Genomic DNA, 4,998 nt, shown 5'->3' with positions numbered 1-4,998 from the left:
GGCAGTATAAAAGAACAGTGGCCTCACAGCAGTCTGAACAAGCTTGTAAGGCACTGGAAAGAGTGGGCAGAGCTCTGGAGGGAGAAAAAGGAAAATGGAAATCCATGTCAGTGATAAGGGTACCCTGCTCTTGCACACAGTGAAAACTTCTGTGATTGGTCAAACTGCTGTGGAATGAGCCCTCAGCAGACATCAAAGAGGGCAGGGTGTGGAGCTGAAGCTAGGTAGAACAGCCAGTCTAGCAGCACCCAGCACCTAGCAATGACCGGAAGTGACTGTCTTGGCCTTAGCATTAACCTGCTCCTAGAGTAAAGGCTATGCCAGACTCAGCTGAATTCAACTTATGGCCTGGATAGAGTAATGTGAGCTGCACTGAAGGAGTTAAATATATACATCGTGTGCTCTTATGAAAGTCTCAAACAATGAGGAAAAAAATTATATTAACACAACTTTTAAAGAAAAAAAGACCAATGCCCAATCTCCTTCAATGAAGACAACAAGCACGGGAGGCGCTCAGTAAGACCATGTTTCTATTGTCTCCGCACCACCCCACAACGGTTACACAAGACACGGAACAGGAGGGCAGAGTCTATAAATGGAAAGACACCTGACTCTGAAACAGATCCACAAATGACAGGGCTAATGGAGTTAGCAGATATGGACTGTAAGTTATAAATATGCTCACATGCTGGTGGATTTATTGAAGCTGAGCTTCATGTGGTTGATGGAAGATGACAAAACAGCTAGAACTAAAGGCAATAAAATATCAGACGTGAGCATTTGCTACACTCATGGCCAGTTAGAACCCTAAAGAAGAAATCAGTACATCTGAAGACACCAGCAAAAGAATCTCTCCAGGTCGACAGGCAGATTGAAGTGGAGACTGAGGAAGGGTTTGGGATAAAGACAGCCCCTTATCCAGGTGTAAACACTTTCCTGGAAGACACAACCAATGACAATTTGAAGGTGCCATCATTCCAGGTGGGGCTGCAGCTGAGTCCTTCAAAGCCCACCCTTCAGGCAGGTGGGCGGGGCACGTGCTTCAGTCCTGAAATGGTAGTGCACCACACCACCCACTCAGACCCTTGGAATCTTAATGGAATGGTACAGATAAACCCTGATTTATACAAATCTCTCATAAAATTCATTAGGGAAGAAAAAATGCAGTCTGATTTAACTATTTGTGATACATAAAAGCTTTCTTATGTTTCCCTACATTTATAGATATTTTAAGAATTAATTTGCACATGACTATACATTATTTGAAAACAAAGTTGACATTCTTCTTTGATAAATTCCAAGAAGAAAACACTGTTTGGTTTGGGTTTGGGTTCACTGTGTTTCCAGAAGGCACAACACGGTTTTGCATACCTAGAAGTACTATGTAAATACTGGGCAAGAAGGTCAATATCTCAGACATGAGATATTATTTCCCATGGTTTCCTCAAGGTGGAGCTATGTCCAGTAGTAAGAGTCTACACTGTCATTACTAACACAGCCTTGATATCTGATCCACTTTTTTTTTTTTTTTATCATTTAAGTCTTTTAAAAACTTTCCCTTCTCTCTTTTTAAAACCCGAGTTCATGTTTTTGCCCCCCTCCTGTGCTAGGGCTGAGCCCTGATTGTTGGCGTGCCCCCTCCTGTGCTAGGACTGAGCCCTGATTGTTGGCTGTGCCCCCTCCCGTGCTACGGCTGAGCCCTGATTGTTGGCGTGCCCCCTCCTGTGCTAGGGCTGAGCCCTGATTGTTGACTGTGCTGCACACATTCTCCACCCCATTTCCCTCAGGTGAGTAGAGAGGGGAATGGCTGGGAGCAGTAAACACAGACTGGACGCTAAAGAACAGGACACTCCCACCAGCACTGTGTGTGAAGTTTATGTTGTCACCTCTGTGCCAATGGATGGCATTCCCTTAACTTCGATCCATTCTAATAGGTGCCCAGGCACACCAGCCTTTTCTGAACCATTCATTTTTTACTTTTGATACATTTTCAGTTTTTCGCAAATTACCCAAAACCTATGAGGTTGAGATCTAAAGGAAACACATGTGAAGAAAATATAGGTTTTCTATAGAATGTAGGAGTGAAATCATAGTTACTTGTCCAAAAGCTTATTCCCAATATCAGAGCATGTATTTAGTGTAAGTCATTTTCTAATTCTTCCACCTCCCTGATATCTCCTATCAGGAATCTTTCCTTTGGCTCTTCAAATGCTTTTCTATCTTCAAGGTCTCTTTCAAAGTGTCTGAAACAATGTCTATTGTTGGGGAAAGTACCAGATTAACCTCAGTAATTTTCCAGTACTGGATGAGCTCCGGCTCGACGGATCTTGGGAGACGGAGTGTGGACAACCGTGGCAGGATGGGTTGGGTGCAGCTGCGAGGGTTTTCTCTTCTCGCTGTCCTCTTGCCAAATTGTGCCGAAGTCAGGTTATTCTTGAATTCGAACAGTGGCTGAACTGGGAAGATCGGAAGGGAGCAGCCCTGCTCCAGCTCTGAAGATGCACAGCCAGGCACAGGCCTTTGTATTTTCAAATTCCTCCGTCCACACAATTGTTCAGTCCAAAAAGAAATTAGTACAAATATAAAATAATTATATGGATTATGACAAATGTAAGCCAGTATTTGTCAACTCTGAGCACAGAGGTAGTACCTTTTTTTTTTTTGTAAAGGAAAAAATATATATCTTCAATTGATTCCTGAGACAACCCCACCCCGCAGGTTGTAAATACTGTAACCTTCTACTTCAGTGGGTCTCAGCCTTCTGCATGCTGCGAACCTTTACCATTCCTCCTGCTGCAGTTACCCCCAACCATATAATTGTTTTGTTGCTACTTCATAACTGTAATTTTGATACTGTTATAAATCAAAAAGTAAATATCTGGTTTAAAAGAAATCTGATGAGTGACCCCCAAAGGGGTCGTGGCCCACAGGTTGAGAAACAGTATTCTATTTTCTTTTGGGTGACATTCAGATTTAGAAGATAACATGAATTTAGATTCAGGAAGTGCTTAGATAAAATATGGGATGTGAACAAATGCTACTAAGAAGTAGGGTGACATTAGTAGCCTTATCGATCAAAGGTGGTCCATATTAGGGTACCATTAGAGGCATAAGGCAAGCAGAAGAAGGGAGCCTTTTACCATTTTCTTCCTGTCTCTGGGGAAGTCATTTTGCAGCAGCTCCAGCAGGGCTGTGGGTGCGGCTCTCACAGAGAGCACTGTGTAGCCTTCTAACCTGGAGTGGGTGTGTGGAGCAAGACAGATGAAAAGCATTGACAGCGACTCTTTCAGAGTTATAGGGTGTTTTGGGTAGGCTTTGGGGGACCAGTGTGCTCCTTACAACCACAGGAGTGTGTGCCACTGACACTTGAGGTTAAATACAGGGACTGTGTGACTATGCCTCTGTGTGACCTGATCCAAATCTCACATCTCACTCTCCCCAACTGTAACCGTGCAATGGCAGCTATGCTCACATTGTAGGGATGCTGTGATGGTTAAAATGTCTAGTCCACATTAACACACTTGGAGTGTTTCTAAGACAAGCTCTTAGTGGAGAGGCAAGTAAAACACATGACCTCTCAGCTCTAAAGAAAACACAGAAGTATAATGGCTGAATCACAGTATATTCCAAACTCGAGCTGATGAAACTTACATCTCTCCTACCTTAAAATTACCTTAGATACATTCTTTTGAGCTGGGAATGATTTACAACTCCCAACTTTGGTTCTTTATCTCTACCTCTGTGTATCCTTAACTGTGTATCCTACCTTATTTATCATGAGCATTCTTCTGCCTCTGTCCTGTGACTTTGCTTCACTTGTTCATGTCCTTAGCCCATTGCTAGTTACACACATTGCTCTCCCCTACCTTTTCCTCTCTTCTTCAGTCCTTCCTCTTTCTTTCCCTTCCTTCCTCTTCTGATAGGTTCTCATGTATTCCAGGCTGGCTTCAAAACCACTATATAATATAGGATGACCTTAAACTCCAATCTTCCCTGCTCTATCTCCTGCGTGTTAAGATCATAGGCATGGCCACCATGTCTGACCACTAGGATTCTGAGGATTGAGCCCAGTGCATGCTAAGCAAACATAATCCCAGGCTCAATACAATTAATTCTTTCAATGTGGTCTTTGCTAATAAGGGCACAGTTTAACATTTCACAAAATGGAAATATAACTTTTCTGTTATTTAATTCATGTTTCCAATTGTGCGATGCCTACTAAAGTCAGAAGTACTGAAGTAGGGGTGAGTTAGGGCAACAACTGGGGGTTATAAACCATGATTTTTCAAAAGAGTCTGCCATTTTGACAGATGTGCCAAGTGCACTGTCAAAAGGAATACTTTTATTGATGAGAGATCACGAGCTTGGTTCTTTTGCATGAGAGCATTATGCTATCATTGGGTAGCATTAGGGGAGGCTTTGGCTATTCCTCATGTTTCACCAGCTTCCTGGTTTGCTACAGCAGCAGCAGAAGAGAAGCTGAAAGCCCTAGGTCACCACTGACTTCATGCCCTGCTTCCTTTTCCATTTTGACTTAATTCTAGTCTAATAAATTCTGGGTTTAAAAACTAACTTACATTATTTTATGAAATTATAAAACATTTATAATTTGTTGTTATTTTCCTTTGGGTATAGGAATACTATTGTTAAATAACACATAGATAATATTAAGTATATTTGATCGAGGGTAGATAAAATTTATGTACATGTATTCCTTTTTAATGAATAAACAAGAATAAGAAAAACATAGTGACCATTGTAGTCATTATCATCTTTGTCGTCATCTTGATCACTAATGCTTATTAAGTCATTCAGTTTATTAATTCATCTTAATCCATGGCAGTTGTCTTCATGTCCCTCTAAAGCAGAATGTGCAGAGAACCTCCCAGAAAAAAGCTGAACAAGAGAATGCTGGAAAGTCAAAGTGCAGTGCAGCAAACCACACAGCTCCTCACACACAGCTCCTCACACACAGCTCCTCACACACAGCTCCTCACA

Source organism: Microtus ochrogaster, linkage group LG5, assembly GCF_000317375.1.
Source record: "Microtus ochrogaster isolate Prairie Vole_2 linkage group LG5, MicOch1.0, whole genome shotgun sequence".
Taxonomy (NCBI): Eukaryota; Metazoa; Chordata; class Mammalia; order Rodentia; family Cricetidae; genus Microtus; species Microtus ochrogaster.
This window is presented reverse-complemented; position numbering follows the sequence as displayed.